The sequence below is a fragment of the Tachyglossus aculeatus genome, unplaced genomic scaffold (genome assembly GCF_015852505.1).
Source record: "Tachyglossus aculeatus isolate mTacAcu1 unplaced genomic scaffold, mTacAcu1.pri scaffold_126_arrow_ctg1, whole genome shotgun sequence".
NCBI lineage: Eukaryota > Metazoa > Chordata > Mammalia > Monotremata > Tachyglossidae > Tachyglossus > Tachyglossus aculeatus.
Window position 1 is genome coordinate 1092148 of NW_024044855.1, and position 22484 is coordinate 1114631.

At 46.3% G+C, this 22484-nt stretch overlaps 1 pseudogene; it reads left to right on the top strand.

Moving 5' to 3' along the window:
* Positions 1-1009: 1009 nt before the first annotated feature.
* On the top strand, positions 1010-17865 carry LOC119922838 (annotated as a pseudogene).
* Positions 17866-22484: the final 4619 nt, after the last annotated feature.

A 22484-nucleotide genomic window follows, 5' to 3' on the forward strand; every position in this document is an offset into this window, starting at 1 on the left:
GGTGGGGGGAATGGGGAGGAAGAGAGGAAAAAGGGGGCTCAGTCTGGGAAGGCCTCTTGGAGGAGGTGAGCTCTCAGTAAGGCTTTGAAGGGAGGAAGAGAGCTAGCCTGGCGGATGTGCGGAGAGAGGGCATTCCAGGCCAGGTGGAGGACGTGGGCCGGGGGTCGATGGTGGGACAGGTGAGAACGAGGTACAGTGAGGAGGTTAGCGGCAGAGGAGGGGAGGGTTCGGGCTGGCTTTTCTATTTCAAGGTTTAAATTGGAGGCTTGTGGTCCTGAAATTGAGGTGTACAGCCTCTATAGCTAGAAAAACATTAGTCTGTGAGGCAGAATCCCAGGATTCAAACCTCAGCCCCACCAAAAGCATACTATGTGACCGTAGATGAGTCAAACAACCTCTCTGAGCATGTTTCCTCACCTGTAAATAATAATAATAATAGTAATAATAGTAATTATAATAATGGCATTTGTTAAGTGCTTACTCTGTGCAGAGCACTGTTCTAAGCACTGGGAGGGGATACAAGGTGATGAAGATGTCCCACGTGGGGCTCACAGTCTTAATCTCCCCCTTTTAGACTGTGAGCCCAATGTTGGGTAGGGACTGTCTCTATATGTTGCCAATTTGTACTTCCCAAGCGCTTAGTACAGTGCTCTGCACATAGTAAGCGCTCAATAAATATGATTGATTGATTGATTGATTGATTGATTAATCCCCATTTTACAGATGAGGTAACTGAGGCTCAGAGAAGTTTAGTGACTTGCCCAAGGTCACACAGCAGACATGTGGTGGAGTCGCGATTCGAACCCATGACCTCTGACTCCAAAGGCCGTGCTCTTTCCACTGAGCCATGCTCCTTCTCAGGATAGATAAAATGCAGGATAGATTATTTATGAGCCCCATTAGGGACAGGGAATGTGTCCTATCTCCTAATCTTTTATTTTTCCCAGCACAGAGAGAGTGCTTAACGATGACAATAATTTGGTTTCAGCATTTCCTTACTTGTGTTACAATGTGGGATTTCCCAGAAATTTATACTCAGTGGAAGGTTAGAATGCCAAGGGAAAAGAGGAAACGATTTCTTCCCATGCAGTAATTTGGCAGCAATATCAATCAGATTTCATTCATTGATTGCTCATTTGATTCATTAAATCATCGTTGGTTCCTGATGTGGAAGTGGATTGGCAGTGGGGAAGCCAGGTGGCTTCTCCAATGGGGACATCTCAGACTTCCCTTCCTGACGTGTCACGGCCACAACAAGTGACACAGTAATCACAGTCCCAGGGAAGATGAAGTCACATTTCCTCCTCCCTAAAACTTCTTCCCCATCAGCTCCTCCAGATTCAGAAAGATCAATCGTTTCACTCTGCAGCCCAGCAGTGGTACAGATCAGCCCAGGTGAGAGTTTTTTGTTTTCTCCTGGAATTTGTTAAGAAGTTACTGTGACTTGCCCAAGGTCACACAACTGACAAAGGGCAGAGTGGGGATTGGAACCCAGGGTAATTAACTTCCAGGCTTCTGGATGTTCCACTAGGCCACGCTGCTTGGCACAGTGGAGGATGTGTGTGTGTGTGTGTGTGTGTGTGTGTGTGTGTGTGTGTGTGTGTGTGTGTGTGTGTTTGTTTGGGGGGCAAGGGATGATGCAGTGATCTCTTCTTTGCTGTTCCCAATCAGTTTTCCCAAGAATCTAAAGGCCCTCACTATGGCCAGGGAACATAGCTAACAACTGTATTGTACTTTCTCAAGTGCTTAGTACACGGCTGTGTTCACAGTAAGCACTCAATAAATACCACTGATTGATTGATACAGTGCTCTGCAAACAGTAGGCTCTCAATATATAACATCGATCCACACAGGAGGCAAGTGGCAGGACTGGGATGAGAACCCAGGTCCACTGATTCCCAGGCCCAGACTCTATCGACTAGGTCACATGGCTTCTTTTTCTTAAATCTCTCCTGCTGCATTTACACCTCCCAAGATCAGCTGCTCCCGATGCATGCATAATAGAGGAAGGGCAAGCTTCTTTGTTAAATTCCCAAATAAGGTGCGATAAAGAAAGTAATTACTTCAGCTCCTGGAGGGGCTTGGGAGTGGTGGGATTGAGAAGCAGCATGGTGTAGCGGATAGAGCACGGACCTGGGAGTCAGAAGGTAATGGGTGCTAATCCTGACTCCGCCACTTGCTGCTGTGTGTCCTTGGGCAAGCCACTTAGCTTCTCTGTGTCTCAGTTACCTCATCTGCAAAATTGTGATGAAGCCTGTGAGCCCCACGTGGGACAACCTAATTACTTTGTATCTATCCCAGTGCTTAGAACAGTGCTTGGCACATACTAAGCGCTTAGCAAATGCCATAATTATTCTTATCATCATTATACACCACTATTAAACTGAGACATTAGTCATGTGCTTTCCTTTTGATTAGAAAATCAAAAGGAGAAGCAGTGTGGCCTAGTGGATAGGGCCTGGGCCTGGGAGTCGAAAGAACTGGGGCTCTTATCTCAGTTTTGCCACTTGTCTCCTGAGTGACCTTGGGTAATCACTTCACTCCCCTGTGCCTCAGTTACCTCATCTGTAAAATGGAGATTAATTCTATGAACCTCCATGTCGGACATGGATCGTGGCCAACCTGATTATCTTGTGTCATCCCCAGACTTAGAACAGTGTCTGGCACATAATAAGCACTTAACAAATATCATTAAAAAAAGATCAACATCCATGGTATCTATTGAGCGCTTACTGCCTGCAGAACACTGTATAAGCACTTGGCAGAGGATAATATAATTGTGTTGGTAGCCACGTCCCTGCCCACAGGGACCTTACAATCTAGCGGGGGAGACAGACATGAAGAGAAATAAATAATTTATAACACAGTGTCCTTTTTATGGTATTTGTTAAGCACTTACTATGTGCCAGGCACTGTAGGAGATGTAAGGTAGTCAGGTTCATTCAATTGTATTTATTGAGCTGCTAGTATGTGCAGATCACTGTACTAAGCATTTGAAACAGTCCACATCTCACATGTGGCTTACAGGCTTAATCCACATTTTACATTTGAGGTAACTGAGTTACAGAGAAGTGAAGTGACTTGCCCGAGGTCTCAGAACAGACAAATGGCAGGGCTGGCATTAGAAACCAGGATCTTATGACTCCGAGGCCCATGCTATATCCACTACACCATGCTGCTTCCCCCTTTTTTATCTTTGTTTTGATAATGTATATTTATCCATGGCACATCTTAAGCATTTACTATCATCATCATCATCAATCGTATTTATTGAGCGCTTACTGTGTGCAGAGCACTGTACTAAGCGCTTGGGAAGTACAAGTTGGCAACATATAGAGACAGTCCCTACCCAACAGTGGGCTCACAGTCTAAAAGGGGGAGACAGAGAACAAAACCAAACATACTAACAAAATAAAATAAATAGAATAGATATGTACAAGTAAAATAAATAAATAAATAAATAAACAGAGTAATAAATATGTACAAACATATATACATATATACAGGTGCTGTGGGGAAGGGAAGGAGGTAAGATGGGGGGATGGAAAGGGGGACGAGGGGGAGAGGAAGGAAGGGGCTCAGTCTGGGAAGGCCTCCTGGAGGAGGTGAGCTCTCAGTAGGGCCTTGAAGGGAGGAAGAGAGCTGGCTTGGCGGGTGGGCAGAGGGAGGGCATTCCAGGCCCGGGGGATGATGTGGGCCGGGGGTCGATGGCGGGACAGGCGAGAACGAGGTACGGTGAGGAGATTAGCGGCAGAGGAGCGGAGGGTGCGGGCTGGGCTGTAGAAGGAGAGAAGGGAGGTGAGGTAGGAGGGGGCGAGGTGATGGAGAGCCTTGAAGCCCAGGGTGAGGAGTTTCTGCCTGATGCGCAGATTGATTGGTAGCCACTGGAGATTTTTTGAGGAGGGGAGTAACATGCCCAGAGCGTTTCTGGACAAAGACAATCCGTGCAGCAACACGAAGTATGGATTGAAGTGGGGAGAGACACGAGGATGGGAGATTAGAGAGAAGGCTGATGCAGTAGTCCAGACGGGATAGGATGAGAGCTTGAACGAGCAGGGTAGCAGTTTGGATGGAGAGGAAAGGGCGGATCTTGGCAGTGTTGTTGAGCTGAGACCGGCAGGTTTTGGTGACGGCTTGGATGTGAGGGGTGAATGAGAGAACCGAGTCCAGGATGACACCGAGGTAGCGGGCTTGTGAGACGGGAAGGATGGTAGTGCCGTCAACAGAGATGGGAAAGTCAGGGAGAGGGCAGGGTTTGGGAGGGATGACAAGGAGTTCAGTCTTGGACATGTTGAGCTTTAGTTTTACTATGTGTTTGGGACCCCTCTCAGGGTCACACCTGAAGAGTTTCCAGTACTCTATCTGTCCCTGCTATGGGAGGGAGAGTCAAGCAGAGGCATACAGATTCCATTCCTAGCTTGGGCAGTAGCTAGCGAGTGGAAGGCAATAGATACAAGTCAAAACTCACTCGTGCTAGGCAGCAGCAGCATGGGAGAGAGTCGAGGGCAGAAACTCAAGTTGACTGTGTGGAAGGAGGCAATGGTAAACCACTTCTGGATTTTTACCAAGAAAACCCTATGATGATGATGATGATGATGGTATTTGTTAAGCACTTACTATGTGCTAAGAACTGTTCTAAGCGCTGGGATAGATACAAGATAATCAAGTTGTCCCACGTGGGGCTCACAGTCTTAATCCCCATTTTGCAGATGAAGTGGCTGAGGAACAGAGAATTGAAGTGACCTGCCCAAGGTCACTCAGTAGGCAAGAGCTGGAGGTGGGATTAGAACCCACGTTCCCTAACTCCCAAACCTGTGCTCTTCCCACTAAGATGTTCTAGGTCCTGTGGATTTAATCTTGCGGTCTGTCCCTATGTCACTATTACATATGCTACCTTCATTACGTATGTAACTGAACATATGTCTGTTGGCAACATCACTTTTAAGTTAACTGGACAATATTGAAGTGCAAGACTTTAATTTAAGTACAAGTCTTGCAATGAAGAAGTAATGAAGGAGGCATATGCAATGGTGACATAGGGACTCATTTAAGTGCGCTGGTGACTTAAAAAACAATTCAAAACTTCACTAAAACAAAGTAACAACAAAACAACAATAAACAGATGCAGTTGTTCTCCAACATATATACCTATATACCTATACCATATATACCTAAAACTCAACTGGCAATTTGAAAGTAATTACCCCTGAGCAAGAAGGCTTTATGACCTTCCATAAAAATTTAACAACAAAGAATTTTTGATTGTCTATTTGAGAAACAATTGAGAATTAGATTGCTAACATGTGATTTCTGCCTTGTGTCTCAAATAAACATTGATTGGAAATGTCAAATAATCAAAATCTTGTAAAAATGAATTTGTTCAGTATTGACCAGGCTCTCTGTTTAGCTGGCAAAATTGATACACCATGGGAGAGTTTAAAGAGGAGAAAACGACCATGTTCTATGGCCTGTGATTAAGCAGGGAGATTACCATATTACCTTTGAAAGAACCATGTTTTGCTGCCCCAGCTCATCTGACTGACATATGATCATTTTATTATTGAAAATGCTACTATCCAGACATTATTTTCTACTACTTTATTACTTTATTCCCCCTTCTAGACTGTAAGCCCAATGTTGGGTAGGGACTTTCTCTATATGTTGCCGACTTGTACTTCCCAAGCGCTTAGTACAGGGCTCTGCATACAGTAAACACTTAATAAATACGACTGAAGGAATTACCTGGAACATGATTTATGTCTCATATCTACCAGAAAGATTGCAGATAGAGAGTGGGGCGTTGTGGGAGGGTCCATGGTGCCACTATGGGTCAGAAACAACTCTACGGAATGAGACAAGACAAAATATGTCTGAGAATTACTATGACCTAGTAGAAAGAGCCCAGGAACTGGGAGTCAGTCGATCTGATTTCTAATCCCAACTCTGCCACTTGTCTGGAGTGCCACCTTGGCAAATTCTTTAATTTATCTGAACTTCCGTATCATGCTTTTGAAAACCTACAACACATAGGTGTGATGTATTCACTGCTCATATGGAGCTTACACTTTAACTGGGGGGACAAATAGAGAAATATCAACCATTAATGCAAATACACACACACACACACACAATCATGCTTAGAAGAATAATGATTGGTGTCTTTGCTAAGTGCTTACTCTGTGCCGAGTACCAAGCTAAGCACTGAGGGCAAGCAGAACACTGAAATAAGTATATGGGAGAGTCTGATAATAGACACAATCCCTACCCTCAAGGAACCAACAGCCTACTGTATGCAGAGCACTATACTAAGCACTTGGGAGAGTCTAACACAGCTAGTAGGCATAATCCCCTCCCTCTTCCCCTATATGGATGGGCAGATATGCACCCCTGGAGTTTGATTGGCATTTTTATCATTACTTTTATGCATATATTAAGCACTCACTATGCATCGGGCACAGTCGCAAATGCAGCAGCGTAGCTTAGTGGATAAGAGCATGAGCCTGGGAGTCAGAAGGAGCTGGGTTTTCTAAACATGGCTCTGCCACATATCTGCTGTGTGACCTTGGGTAAGTCACTTCAATTCTCTGTGCCTCAGTTAAGTCATCTGTAAAATGGGGATTAAGAGTGTGAGTCCCGTGTGGGATAGGGACTGTGTCAAACCTGATTAACTTGTATCTACCCCAGTGCTTAGAACAATGCTTGGCAAATAGTGAGCACTTACCAAGTACCCCAATTACAATTATTGTTATTATTAGATTGAGATGTACCCCTGGAGTTTGATTGGTACTAATATCATTATTTTCATGGCATTGGTTCAGTGCTCACTATCAGCTGTGTGACTTAGGACAAGTCAATTCACTTCTCTGTGCCTCAGTTACCTCATCTGTAAAATGGGGATTAACCAAGTGGGACAATCTAATAGCCTTGTATCTACCCCAGCGCTTAGAACAGTGCTCGACACATAGTAAGTGCTTAACAAATGCTATTATTATTATTATTATTATTGTTATTATTATTATTCATCCAGTACAGTCTTAAGTGCTGGGGTGGATACAAGTTAATTGGGTTGGACACAGTCCCCGTCCCAAGTGGGGCTGATAGTGGGCTCCAACATACACACTTTCTCTGCTCTACCCCTATCTACGTCCAGGACTTAAACCCAGGAGCCTCCAGAGAAGGGAAAACTTACTCTTGGTTGCCGGTTCCCTAGCTCTCCGGATGATGCGAGGGTGATGGTCACCCCTAACAGCAGTACCTGGGCTCCTCTGACCAGCCCCGGCTCAAGAGGGTCCTCTTCGTTGTCATCCTGGTGGCTTATGTCCTGACCCTGATGGGCAATACGGCCATTATCCTGGTGTCCTGGATGGATCTCCTGCTCCACCCCACCATGGACTTCTTCCTGACCAACCTTTCCTTCCTGGACCTCTGCTTCACCACCAGTTCCATTCCTCAGCTGCTCTTCAACCTGCGGGATCCGGACAAGACCATCAGCTACTCGGGCTGTGCCCTACAGGTCTTCCTTGTCCTGATTAATGGCGGGGTGGACTGATTCCTCTTGGCCATCATAGCATACGATTGCTTTGCCACAGTGTGCCACCTCTTGTACTACCCGACCATCATGTACCCGTGCCTTTGCCCGGGCCTAGTGTCCATGGCGTGGGTGGGTGGATTGACCAACTCCTAGCGGGTGCCACAAGGTTTGGGAGCCACAAAGTGGACCACTTCCTATGTGAGCTGCCCTCGCTGAACCATCTGGCCTGCATGGACACCTCCACTGTTGAGGGGATCATCTTCCTCCTAGCCGTGGGCAAAGTGCTCACTCTCTTTGTCTTCATCCTCAACTCCTATAGCACAATCGCCCACCACTGTGTGGGCATCTGATCGATCACCGAGCAGTGAAGGGCAGCCCACACCTGTGGGTCCCACCTGACAATGGTGTCCCTCTTTTATGGAAAGTCATCTACATCTACATGCAGCCCAGCCGTGGTGGGTTTCAGGACCAGAACAAGTTCCTGACGGTCTTGTACAACATCGTGACTCTTCTTCTCAACTCCCTCATCTGCACCCTGAAATACAAAGAGGAACCACCTCAGCTTGGAATGAGGCTCGAGCAAGAACTGATCCCAGCTTGGGAACGCTCTAGATATTAATGAATAATAATGATCGTATTTGTTAAGCACTTACTATGTGCCAGGCACTATTCTATGCGCTGGGGTAGATACAAGGTGGTTGGATTGGACACAGACCCTGTCCCACATAGGGCTCGCAGTTTTAATCCCATTTTCCAGATGAGGGTACTAAAGTAGAGAGAAGTGAAGTGACTTGGTCAATGTCACCCAGAAGATAAGTGATGGAGCCAGGATTAGAACCCAGGTCCTTCTGACTCCCAGGCCCAGGCTCTGTCCACTAGGCCACTCTGTTTCTGGAACGTGAACTCCTTGTGGGCAGCAAAGGTGTCAGCCCTCTCTGGTGTGTTGGTTCTCCTAAGCACTTAGTACAGTGCTCTGCATGCAGGCTCTAGTGTTCTGACAGTCTAGACTGTCTATACTGCACACAATCCCTAGACTGTAAGCTTGGTGTGAGCAGGGAATGTCTGTTTAATGTTATTTGTACTCTCTCGAGCACTTAGTACAGCGCTTTGCAAACAGTAAATGCTCAATAAATATGATTGAATGAAATACGATTGAACAAATGACTAGCACTCAATTCAGACCATGGATTGATTGACTAATTCCTCTAGACTGTAAGTTCTCTATGGACAGGGAATGTGTCTACCAATTTTATTGGTTCATTCATTCAATCATACTTGGGAAAGTAAAAAACAGACCCAGATTTATTGTATTGTTCTCTCCCAAGCACTTAATAAAGTGCTCTGTACACAGTAAGCACTCAATAAATGCCAGCACTCAATAAATGCCACTGATTCATTGTTTAATTGTTACGAGAGTAGCCTCAGTTGCCTGAGTGCTGAGAAACCTCTGAGGAGAAGACACCCATTTCATTAATTCATTAATTCATTCAATCATATTTAATAAGTGCTTACTGTGTGCAGAACACTGTACTAGGCACTTGAAAATTACAATTCAGCAACAAAGAGAGACAATCCCTGCCCACAATGGGCTCACAGTCTAGAAGGAGGGAGACAGCAACTTCATCTCTATCTTGGTGCCCCCAATACCAACATCTCTCTTAAATGATAATCATGGTACTTGTTAAATACTATGTGCCAAGAACTGTTCTAGGCACTTGGGTAGATACAAGGTAATCAAGTCAGACAAGGTCCCTGTCCTACATGGTGTTCACAGTCTTAATCCCCATTTTACAGATGAGGTCACTGAGGCACAGAGAAGTGAAGGGACTTGCCCAAGGTCACAAAGCAGACCTGTGGCAGAGATGGGATTGGAATGGGCAGTTTTTAATGATGTTGTGAAGGTGTGACTGACAGGACTTAGTGATGGATTAAATATGTGGGTCGAATGAGAGAGAAGAGTCAAGGATATTGCCAAGGTTATGGACTCGTGAGACAGGAAGGATGGTGGTGCCATCTACAGTGATGGGAAAATAATGGAGAGGACAGGATTTGGGTGGGAAGATAAGAAGTTCTGTTTTGGACATTATAAGTTTAAGGTGATGGGAGGACAACCAAGTAGAGATGTTTTGAAGGCAAGAGGAAATATGAGGCTGCAAAGAGGGAGGGAGATCAGGCCTAAAGATGTAGATTTGAGTATCATCTATATTAGAGGGGATAGTTGAAGCCATGGGAGTGAATGAGTTCTCCAAGGGGAGTGGCAGTAGATGGAGAACAGAGGGGACCCAGAACTGAACCTCGAGGGACCCCCACTATTAGGGGGTGGGAGGCAGAGGAGGAGGCTGCAGAGGAGACTGAGAATGAACGGCCAGAGGAATGAGGAGAACCAGAAGAGGACAGTGTCAGTGAAGCAGCTTTCGATGACGTTTCCAGGAGAAGGGGGTTGTCCTCAGTGTCAAGACAGTTGAGAGGTCGAGGAGGATTAGGATAGAGTAGAGGCCATTGTATTTGGCAAGAAGGAGATCATCAGTGACCTATGAGAGGGCGGGTTCTGTGGAGTTAAGGGGACGGAAGCCAGATTTGAGGGGGTAAAGGAGAGAACTGGAGAAGTGGGTGTAGACAATTGGCTCAAGGAGTGTTGGAAGGAATGGTAGAAGGAATTTGGGGTGACATCATCAGTGACATCATCAGTCAACCAATGGTATTTATTGATCACCTTGGATGTTCATCTAATCCTGGTGGTTTCTTCCAGGTAGTGTCCACAATCCATCTAGTCATACCCCCAACCCCACAGCACTTATGCACATAGATTTAAATTTTATTTCATAAATTACTTATTTATTCCTATTAATGTCGATTTCCCCCTCTTGTGTGGGGCAGGGAATGTTTCTGCTAATTTTGTTGTATTGTGCTCTCTTAAACACATAGTACAGTGCTCTGCACATAGTAAGCATCCAATAAATTTGATGGATTGACTGATCGTATGAGGCCACCGATGGATAGACCACATTTCCTATCAGCAAATTCTAAGCTTAAGTTTCCACTTTTCAATCATTTCCTCATTACTGAGAGGCAGCAGTGCTGATCATCCTCAATCACCCCCTTCTTATCCAAGACTTTTAATTTACACGGGAAGCAGAAGAATACTAATAATAATGACATTTGGTAATGCTCACTCTGTGCCAAGCACTGTATTAGGAACTGGAGTAGATACAAAATTGTCAGGTCTCACAGGGAGTTCACATTCTAAGTAGGCGGGAGAACAGGTATTGCATCCCATATTTCAGATAAGGGAACTGGGTCACGGAGAAGTGACGTGACTTGCATAAGATTACTCAGCAGACAAGTGGTAGAGCCAGGAATGGAACCAAGGTCCTCTGACTCCCAGGTCCATGCTCTTTCCACTAGGCCACACTGGTTCTGTTGATCGCAATTGAAATTCGCTCTGGAGATTGATAGTTTTTGGGTCAGCTGGATCAATTCATTCAGTCGCATTTCTTTGTTGTTTTAAAGAAAAATGATCCTCACAGCCAAGTGGAGTAAGGATCGGAGTTGGGAAAGACAGGAAGCAGGGAAATCAGCGAGAAGGCCGAGGCAGTAGTCAATGCGATATAGTCAAGTAGTCAAGGACTCCGTTCCCGAGAGGCCCGCCCGCCCGCCATCACACCGCGTGGCCCACGCTGCTCCCGGAAGGCTCCCCTCCTCAGGGCGCCCCCATAAATGCCCCCTGCTTCCACACCCCCCCGACTTAAGCGACCTTCCTTACAGTGCCCCCCATCCCCCCCTTCCCGGTCCGGTCCTGACTGAATCCCTCTCCCCGCCCCCCACCCCGGGAAAAAGGCCCTTGTTAGCACCATGTTACATTAACGACAACCTCATTCGCACCTACTCAGCCCTCCCATGCTAGTTGACTGTTCGCTCCTCTCCCCAGGTATCTAGGCTCCCTGACCCCCCTTAACAGGCCCACCCTACTCCAGCACTTAATAGTTTGTATCTGCTCTCTGTGACATCATTATCTGCCAATTTTATTATGGCCATAGCATATTGATTGTTTAACTACACCCTGTGATGCCATCGCTTACTTATATCATTGATACTGTTTTATTGCTTCTGCATCTCAATTGTTAACCTCCCGCTGTACTGTCACTCGCCCTGCTGACCTCACCATGAACTTTCAATTCCCTTGCTCCCAACTGCCATTCCCATTCCTCACCTTCCCCTTCCCCTCTCCCACCCAGCTTTTTCCCTCCCTCTCCCCCACCAAGACCACTCCCCCTCACCCCCTACCTAGGATCCCTCTGTACCAGCGCCAGTCCTCCATTCCTCCCTCCTCTTCTCCCCGCCCCCACCCCATCCCAGTTCTCCTTTCCCATCGCCACCCCCCTTTCCACTCTCCCCGCCCAGGCCCCCGCCAACTCATCCCAATCCAAACCCTCCCCACCCCTCGCACCCCTCGCACCCTTCCCCCTCCCTCCCCTCCCTCGACAGCTGCTGCCAAGTGTGGCCTCTGGAACCCCCGCTCCGTTTTAAGTAAGATCCCTTTCATCCAGGACCTATTCCTTTCCAGCTCTCTACTCCTCCTTGCCCTAACTGAAACATGGCTGTCTCCAGACGACACGGTCTCTTCTGCTGCTCTCTCCAGTGCAGGCCTCTTCTTCTCCCACTCCCCCAGACTCACCGGAAAAGGAGGTGGTGTCGGTTTCCTTCTCGCCCCCCAATGTCGCTTCCGCACTATCCCTCCTCCCCCTTCCCTTTCCTTCCCTTCCTTTGAAGCCCACATTATTCGCCTCTACCACCCCCTCCAGATTCTTGTAGCCGTCATCTACCGCCCTCACGGCCCCACTTCCAAATTCTTTAACGACTTTGACCCCTTCCTCACCTTCCTTCTCTCCTTCTCCATGTCCACTCTGATCCTCGGAGACTTCAATATCCACATGGATATCCCTGACGACGCCTCTGCCGCCCGCCTTCTATCTCTCCTTGACGCTGCCAACCTCTTCCTCCACCCTACCTCACCCACTCACCAACTTGGCCATACCCTCGACCTCATCATCTGCTATCGCTGCACTGTGTCCACCCTCACCAACTCTGAAATCCCTCTCTCTGATCATAATCTTCTCACCTGCCTCCTCACTCACACTCCTTTCCCCTGTAAATCCGTATTACTCCCTCACAGAGATCTCTGCTCTCTGGGCCCTACCCATCTTTCGGAGCGCCTCACACCCCACCTCGCCGCCCTCTGCTCTCTACCCAGTCTTGATGATCAGATTACTGCTTTCAACTCTACCCTTTCTAGTCAGCTAGACTCACTCGCTCCCCTTTCCCTTCGCCGCTCTCGTACCACTAACACACAGCCCTGGATCTCTACCACTGTCCGCCTCCTTCGCTCTTATGCTCGAGCTGCCGAACGCTGCTGGCGAAAGTCTAAACACCATGCCAACCTCGTTCACTTCAAGTTTACCCTTTCCTGCCTTAACTCAGCCCTCTCTTCTGCCAGACAAAACTATTTCTCCTCCCTTATTGACACCCATGCCCAGCACCCCCGCCAGCTCTTCTGTACATTCAACTCCCTTCTCAGGCCCCAGGTTCCTCCTCCTTCCCTCACCCCCAACGATCTGGCCTCCTACTTCATTAACAAAATTAAATCCATCAGGTCCGACCTCCCCAAAGTCACTTCCCCCCCTTCTCCAATCCCCCGGCTCTCAACACTCTCTGCTACTCTCCCATCCTTCCCAGCAGTATCCTCAGAGGAGCTCTCCTCCCTCCTCTCAAGTGCTACTCCGGCCACCTGTGCTTCTGACCCCATTCCCTCTCATCTCATGAAATCTCTCGCTCCATCCCTTCTCCCTTCCTTAACTTCCATCTTCAACCGCTCACTCTCCACTGGTTCCTTCCCCTCTGCCTTCAAACATGCCCATGTCTCTCCCATCCTAAAAAAACCCTCTCTTGACCCCACCTCACCTTCTAGTTATCGCCCCATATCCCTCCTACCATTCCTTTCCAAACTCCTTGAACGAGTTGTCTACAAGCGCTGCCTAGAATTCCTCAGCAACAACTCTCTCCTCGACCCCCTCCAGACTGGCTTCCGTCCCCTGCATTCCACGGAAACTGCCCTCTCAAAGGTCACCAATGACCTCCTGCTTGCCAAATCCAACGGCTCATACTCTATCCTAATCCTCCTCGACCTCTCAGCTGCCTTCGACACTGTGGACCACCCCCTTCTCCTCAACACGCTATCTGACCTTGGCTTCACAGACTCCGTCCTCTCCTGGTTCTCCTCTTATCTCTCCGGTCGTTCTTTCTCAGTCTCTTTTGCAGGCTCCTCCTCCCCCTCCCATCCTCTTACTGTGGGGGTTCCCCAAGGTTCAGTGCTTGGTCCCCTTCTGTTCTCGATCTACACGCACTCCCTTGGTGACCTCATTCGCTCCCACGGCTTCAACTATCATCTCTATGCTGATGACACCCAGATCTACATCTCTGCCCCTGCTCTCTCTCCCCCTCTCTCCAGCCTCGCATCTCCTCCTGCCTTCAGGACATCTCCATCTGGATGTCTGCCCGCCACCTAAAGCTCAACATGTCGAAGACTGAACTCCTTGTCTTCCCTCCCAAACCTTGCCCTCTCCCTGACTTTCCCATCTCTGTTGACGGCATTACCATCCTTCCCGTCTCACAAGCCCGCAACCTTGGTGTCATCCTCGACTCCGCTCTCTCATTCACCCCTCACATCCAAGCTGTCACCAAAACCTGCCCGTTTCAGCTCCGCAACATTGCCAAGATCCGCCCTGTCCTCTCTATCAATACCGCTACCCTGCTCATTCAAGCTCTCATCCTATCCCGTCTGGACTACTGCATCAGCCTTCTCTCTCATCTCCCATCCTCGTGTCTCTCCCCACTTCAATCCATACTTCATGCTGCTGCCCGGATTATCTTTGTCCAGAAACGCTCTGTTGATGTTACTCCCCTCCTCAAAAATCTCCAGTGGCTACCAATCAATCTGCGCATCAGGCAGAAACTCCTCACCCTGGGACTTCAAGGCTCTCCATCACCTCGCCCCCTCCTACCTCACCTCCCTTCTCTCCTTCTACAGCCCACCCCGCACCCTCCGCTCCTCTGCCGCTAATCTCCTCACAGTGCCGCGTTCTCGCCTGTCCCGCCATCGACCCCCGGCCCACGTCATCCCCCGAGCCTGCAATGCCCTCCCTCTGCCCATCCGCCAAGCTAGCTCTCTTCCTCCCTTCAAGGCCCTACTGAGAGCTCACCTCCTCCAGGAGGCCTTCCCAGACTGAGCCCTTTCCTTTCTCTCCCCCTCGTCCCCCTCTCCATCCCCCCATCGTACCTCCTTCCCTTCCCCACAGCAACTGTATATATGTATATACGTTTGTACATATTTATTACTCTATTTATTTATTTATTTATTTTACTTGTACATATCTATTCTATTTATTTTATTTTGTTAGTATGTTTGGTTTTGTTCTCTGACTCCCCCTTTTAGACTGTGAGCCCACTGTTGGGTAGGGACTGTCTCTATATGTTGCAAACTTGTACTTCCCAAGCGCTTAGTACAGTGCTCTGCACACAGTAAGCGCTCAATAAATACTATTGATGATGATAATGATATGGCAAAAATCGGTTTCAACTTATGTTTCAAATTAAGGTGCAGTTTTCAGTGATATTATAATTCCAAGAACTTCCCCTACTACTATTACTACTACTAATGATGGTATTTGTCAAATGTTTACTGTGCACCAAGCACTGTTCCAAGAGCTGGAGTAGATAAAAAGTAATCAGGTGGTCCCTCATGGGCCTCACAGTCTTAATCCCCATTTTATAGATGAAGCAACTGAAGCACAGAAAATTTAAGTGACTTGCTAAAAGTCACACAGCTGATAAGTGGTGGAGCTGGTATTAGAACTACTACTACTACTATTGCTACTATTATGACTATTTTGGCTATTGTGACTGCCAATACTATTACTGATATTACTACCACTAGTATAATACCTTCTCAGGGTCGCACCTGGGGAGTTTCCAGTACTCTACCAATCTAGGCTAAAGGAGGGAGAGTCATGAAGAGGCCTACCCATTCCATTCGTAGCTTGGGCAGTGGCTAGAGAGTTGTAGGTTTGGGCAGGGGCTAGCGAGTGGAAGGCAATCTGCTACAAGTCAAAACTCACCTGTGCTGGGAAACAGTGTAATGGGAGAGAGTTGAGGGTGGAGACTCAGGTTTACTTCGTGGAAGGAGGCAATGGTAAACCACGTCTGTATTTTTACCAAGAAAACTCTGTGGATACATTACCAGAACGATTGTAGATGGAAGCAGGGCATTCTGGTAGAGATGTGTCCATGGTGTTGCAATGGGTAGGACACAACTTGACAGCATAAAACAACAACAACAACTATTACTATGGCCACTACTCTTACTGCCTCTACTACTTCTATTACTACTACTATTATCATTACATTGGCCACTCTACTACTACAACTACTACTATTTGTTAAGCGCTTACTATGTGAAAAGCACTGTTCCATTATTTCTATTATCACTATGGTCATTACTACTAGCTCTACTACTACTACTATCACTATGGACACTAATCATTCAATCAATCAATGGTATTTATTGATAGCTTACTATGTGCAGAGCACTGTACTAAGCACTTGGGAGGTACAACATAACAGAGTTAGCAGACACATTCCCTCACCACAATGAGCTTTAAGTCCAGAGGGGAAGACAGACATCAATTGAAATATATAATTTACAATGTATAACTTAAAATACGTACATAAATGCTGTGGGGTTGAGGGCGGGATGAATATCAAATGCCCTAAGTAATAATGATAATGGCATCTGTTAATCACTTACTATGTGCCAAACATTGTTCTAAGCACTGGGATAGAAACAAGATAATCTGGTTTCACATGGGGCTTACGTTCTTTATACAAGGTAGAATGGGTACTGAATCCCCATTTTGCCAATGAGGGAACTGAGACACAGAGAGGTAAAGTTAACTGCCTATGCTTACTCAACATGTAAGTGGCAGAGTCAGAATTAAAACACAGGCCCTCTGACACCCAGGTCTGTGCATACTTTTATTTAGTGGTATATTTGTTTTGATCATTCTATATGTAGGGAAGCGGAGTCGCCTAGTAGAAAGACAACAGTCCTGGGAGTCAGAGGACCTAGGGTCTAATCCTGGCTATGCCACTTGTCTGCTGTGTGACCTTGGGCACATACTAAGCAATTAACAGACACCATGAATAAACAAAGCAACTATTTTTATGCCTGCCTTCCCCATTAAAGTGTAAGCTCCTTTGGGGCAGGGGACGTGCATCTACTTTTCTGTGTACATCCCACGTGCTTGGTACTTTGCATTGCACTCAGTGGATGATTAATAAATGCTCTTTCGACTACTAAATCACGAACGTTCCTCTGGCATTCTTCCTTTCAGTACTGATTTACTGAGACACCTCTTACAGATCTTGTGTGAAATCCCGCAGTTTTTCAGGAACCCAGAAAGTCATATACCTAAAGTGAAGAGTCAAATTTGGAGAGGGATATGGGATCCCAATATGATCGAAAATCATTTAACTCTGAAGTTCTTCCTCATGTCTCATTTAAGCCTTCTTGCTATAACCAAGGAGGGTGGTCTAGTGGATAGAGTATAGGCCTGGGAGTCCGAAAGACTTGGGTTCTAATTCCAGCTCTGCCACTTTTCTGCTGTGTGACCATGGGCAAGTCACTTAACTTCTATGAGCCTCAGTTACTGTATCTGTAAAATGGGTATTAAGACTGTGAACCCCAGGTGGGGCATGGGCTGTGTACAACTCAATTATCTTATATCTACCCCAGTGCTTAGTAAAGTGCCTGTCACATAGTAAGCACTTAACAAACACCATTAAAATAAAATGGAGTCTCAAACAACCAAAAAATCCATCTGTACTTGTCTTTGCCTCCATGAACTAAGAGATCCCCACTGGAAACCCTCATCTCCCCAGAACTTTCTTGAGGACTCTGACAATCTCTCAGTTTCAGAGGCTGAAGATCCGAGGGTTGAGCTTGAGAGAGGGTTTGGTTTAGAGCATGACATTACCTGGCCCTGAGACGGAATGTGGTAGGATTTTGGAAGACGGTAGCAGCTCCATAGAAGAGATAGGCCACTATTACGCGTGAGGAACAGGTAGTCAGGGCTTTTTGTGATATTGGCTTGACCCCTTCCCCAGGATGGTTTGAAGAATCTGCCTATGGGGGCCATTATGATGGAGACTGCGGGGACGAGGAGCAGAACACCACTAAGAAAGAGACCGTTCTCATAGATGGCGGTGTCATGACAAACTAGTTCCGGAGGCGGGAATCTCAGAGAAGAAGTGGTGAATTTCCCAGGAGGCAAAGAAGAGGAGATTCAGAGTGCAGACACAGTGAATCAAGACATTCAACAGGGCTGTCAGCCAGGACCCGGGCTATCATCAGCCCACAGACCTTAGGACGCATGAGGACTTGATACTGCTGAGGGTGACAGGTGGTCAGGAGGAGACACGCAACGACCACCAGCATCATGAAGAGAAAGAGCTGGATTCCACAGCCAACGAAGGAAATGGAGTTGTCCCCTGACAGAAAGTTAGCTGCAATCTTGCAAACAAAGATGGAAGGTACAGCAGGTCCATGAGGAAGAGCTGGCTGAGGAGGAAGTACATGAGGGTGTGGCGTCTGGGGTCCAGCCTGATGAGAAGGATCACAGTGGCATTGCCAAGTAGAGCCAACAGGAACGCCAGCATGATGATGGTGAAGAGGAGTCCAGGGACAGGTGTGTGGTGGAAGAGTCCCGCCAGATCCAGTCATTTCCTGACATCTTGTTATCCTTTCTGCCTGTTGCTCTTTGCATCTCCTCCTCAATCTTGCAAATAGTTTTCCAAGAGTTTTATTCCTGAAAACACAATGTCTTGCTGGCCCCATTTGGTTGGGCCTTGCATGCTTTGCCTCAGAAGGTCCACTTCTCCTGCCGCCCCACCACCCACCCACCTTCCAACGTTATGCTTCTTGGCGTCAACACCAATGGGCTTCCTGTTACTGAATGGTCCTCTTCTCTCATGACATCTCAGCTCCTGCACTGTGCTCGTGTCCAATAATCTTATTATAATGAGTGTAGCTTTTGTGAGGCACTTACTATGTGCTAACCGCTGAGGTAGATTCAAGATAATCAGATCAGCCACGATCTCTGCCTCACATGGGACTCACAACCAGAACAGTAGGGGAAAATAGATTATTAATCCTCATTTGTCAGGTGGGAAAAGTGAAACAGAGAAAATAATAATAATAATAATGAAAATTGTAGCATTCATTAGCACTTACTATGGTCAAGTACTGTACTAAGCACTGGGGAAGACACAACATAATCTGGTCCCACATGGGGCTCACAGTCTAAGTAGGCGAGAGAACAATTATTGAATCCCCAGTTTGCAGATAAGAAAAATGAAGTGACTTGCCCAAGATCATAAAGCGGGAAAGTGGTGGAACAGAGATTAAGATCCAGGTTTTCCGTTTCTCAGTCTTCTGCTTTTCCCACTCAGCCGAACTAACTGTTTTACCCTCTCTTACCCCTCTTTCTTCTTCTAACTATTAACATTTTCATCTCTTTAGCAAACCACAGCCTTGAAGTACAAACCTCTATGTTCTCCCATTCCCCCACTGGTAATTTATCTTAATGTCTATCTCCCCTCTAGACTGAGAGCTCCTTAATGGCAGGGAAAGTGTTTTCCTCCTCTCTTGTATTGTTCCTTCCCGAACTCGTAGTTCAGTGCTTAGCACACAGTAAGTATTTAATAAATACCGTTGATCGATAGTTTGCTTGATTTAGGGTGAGCCCTTAAAATTAAACACTGGACGTAAGGATGGCTGGGTCACCTCTGTGCCGGACAGTGGACAAATACCATCTATATGGGAAGCAGCAATGACCTAGAGGAAAGAACACTGGCTTGGGAGTCAGAGACCCTGGGTTCTAATCCTGACTCTGTCAATTGCTTGCTGTGTAACCTTGGACAAGTCACTTAATTTTTCTGGGTCTCAGTTTCCTCAACTGTAAAACGGGGATTAAATACCTGTTCTCTCACCTACCTATGTGAGCCCCAAGTGGGACAGGAACTGTGTCCAACCTGATTATCTTCTATCAACTCCAACACTTAGAATGATGTTTGACACAGTGTAAGCACTTAACAAATACCAGTCAATCAATCAAGAGTGTTTATTGAGCCCTTACTGTGCATTTACCGTGAGATTACTGTTCATTGACAGCTTGAGAGAATACAATATAACAGAATTGGTAGACACATTCCTTGCTCACAACGAGTTTACATTCTAGAGGGGAAACAGACTTATTATAAATAAATAAATAAATAAATTATGGTTAGGGACATAAGTGCAGTGAGGTTCAGTGAAAGTTAAGTAAAGGGTCCAAATCCTAATGCAAGGGCAATGCAGAAGGGAATGGGAGAGGAGAAAATGAGGGCTTAATCAAAGAAGGCTTCTTGGAAGAGATATAATATATCACTGTCCACTCAAAGTTTGCTCTCCCCTTGTGTTTTCCGTCACCTCCACACCTCTCAATTGGGATCAACTTCAAGAAGGTCCTCTTTATAAAGCAAAGCCATTTCAAAACGCCATCTCCCTGAGAACATTTATCCAAGGTAACCAACTGGGGTAAATACATTCAGATCAACCGCTGTCCTTACCCCACAATCTGAGGAAGAGCACATATCTAAATCACATTTTAGAAATAAGGAAACTGAGGCACGGAACAGTTAAGTGATTACCCGTTCTATTCTCCAACTCTGCCAACTCTCTTGAAGACCTCATTTACTCCCATGGCTTCAACTTTCATCTCTATTCAGAGGATTCCCAAATACTTCTCCAACTCTGACCTCACTCCTTTTCATTCTTGTGTTTCTTTCTGCCTTCATGACATTTCTGCTTAGAAGCCCCACTAACAACTCAAAACTTATCCCCAACGGAACTTCTCATTTTCCCATGCAAACTCTGTCCTCTCCCTGACTTTCCAATCCCTGTAGACAATGCCAACGACCTCCCTGTCTCACGAACCCATACCTTTCATTCAATCGTATTTATTAAGCACTTAGCATTATCCTCTACTCACTTCTCTCATTCAGCCCACACATTCACTCTGTCACCAATCTGTTCTTTCCTCTCCACCCAAAACTGTTACCATCCTGATCCAAGCACTTATCATATCTGACCTTGACCACTGCATCAGTCTCCTTGCTAATGTGCCTGCCTCCTGTCCCTTCCCTCTCCAGTCCACACTTTGCTGTGCTGCCTGGATCATTTTTCTGAAAAATCTATTCAATCCATATCCCCCAACTCTTAAAAAAATCTCCAGTGGACGTCCATCCACCTCCGCATCAAATGAAAACTCCTCAACATTGGCTTTCAGGCACTCAATCAGCTCTCTTCCTTCTAAAAACAATAACGATGGCATTTTTAAGTTCTTACATGCGCCAAGCACTGTTCTAAGCGCTGGGGGGGATACAAGATAATCTGGCTGTCCCACATTGGGCTCACAATCTTCATCCCCATTTTACAGATGAGGTAACTGAGGCACATAGAAGTTAAGTGACTTGCCCAAAGTCACACAGCTGACAATTGGCAGATCCAGAATTGGAACCCATGACCTCTGACTCCCAAGTCCATGCTCTTTCCACTGAGCCACGCTGCTTCTGCTTCTACCTATTCTTTCTGATCTCCTACTACAACCCAGCCGGCATACTTTGCTCCTCTAATGCCAACCTAATTCCTGTACTTTGAGCTCATCTCCCTTGCTTTCAAACCCCTTGCCCACATCAATCAATCAATCAATCGTATTTATTGAGCGCTTACTGTGTGCAGAGCACTGTACTAAGCGCTTGGGAAGTACTAGTCGGCAACACATAGAGACAGTCCCTGCATCCTCCCTCTGCCCTGGAATTCACTCCCCTGTCAAATCCAACAGCCAAAAGACAGACCTACCTTCAAAGCCCTACTAAAATTGCATTTCTTTCAAGAAGTCTTCCGTGATTAATGTCTCATTTCCCCACCCTGTTCGCCCTCCCTTTTGTGTCACTTATGAACTTAGTCTGTACCCCTTAAATATTTTGTTACTCACCCCAACCCCAGTCCCATAAACACTTATCTAAGTATTTTCACACTCTGATGTTTCCCCTATCGCTTATGTATTTCAATGTTTGCCTCCCCCTCTAGACTGTAAGCTTCTTAAGGGCAGAGATTGCATCTGAAAACCATTTTGTTGTACTGTCCCAAGTGTTTAGTAGCTAGGGTGCTATTGGAGTAGCAGCCTGACCTAGTGTGTTGAACACAGACCTGGGAGTTGGAAGAACCTGAGTTCTAATTCCAACTCTACCACATGTCTGCTCTGTGACCTTGGTCAAGTCACTTCACTTCTCAATGTTTTAGTCACCTCATCTGTAAAATGGGCATTATGACTGTGAGCCCCATGTGGGACACGGAGTGTGTCCAACCTAATTAGCTTGTATCTATCCCAGCACTTAGAACAGTGCCCAGCACATAGTATGTGCTTATCAAATACAAAAAAAAATGAAACACAACAACAAAAAACAACCAACCGAACACAGAACAGTAAGCAGTCAATACGTTCCAATGATTTATTTCATTATTTATTCTGATATTGTATCCTGCGATGTTTCTCTACTACCGTTTCCTGCTGTTCCTACTATTAGAAAATAACCCTGTATGCCTGCCTCCCCAAGCAGAGTGTGAGTTCTGTTTGGGCACGTTTTGCATTTTTTTTCTTTTGTACATTCCCAGGCACTTAGTACAGTGCTTTGCACTCAATAGGTGCTCAATATGTACCACTACTATTCCTCCAGCTATTGCCAGGTAATTCCCTCATTGATCTGTTCTAATGCCGAACAACCTGTAACTTCAGGGCCT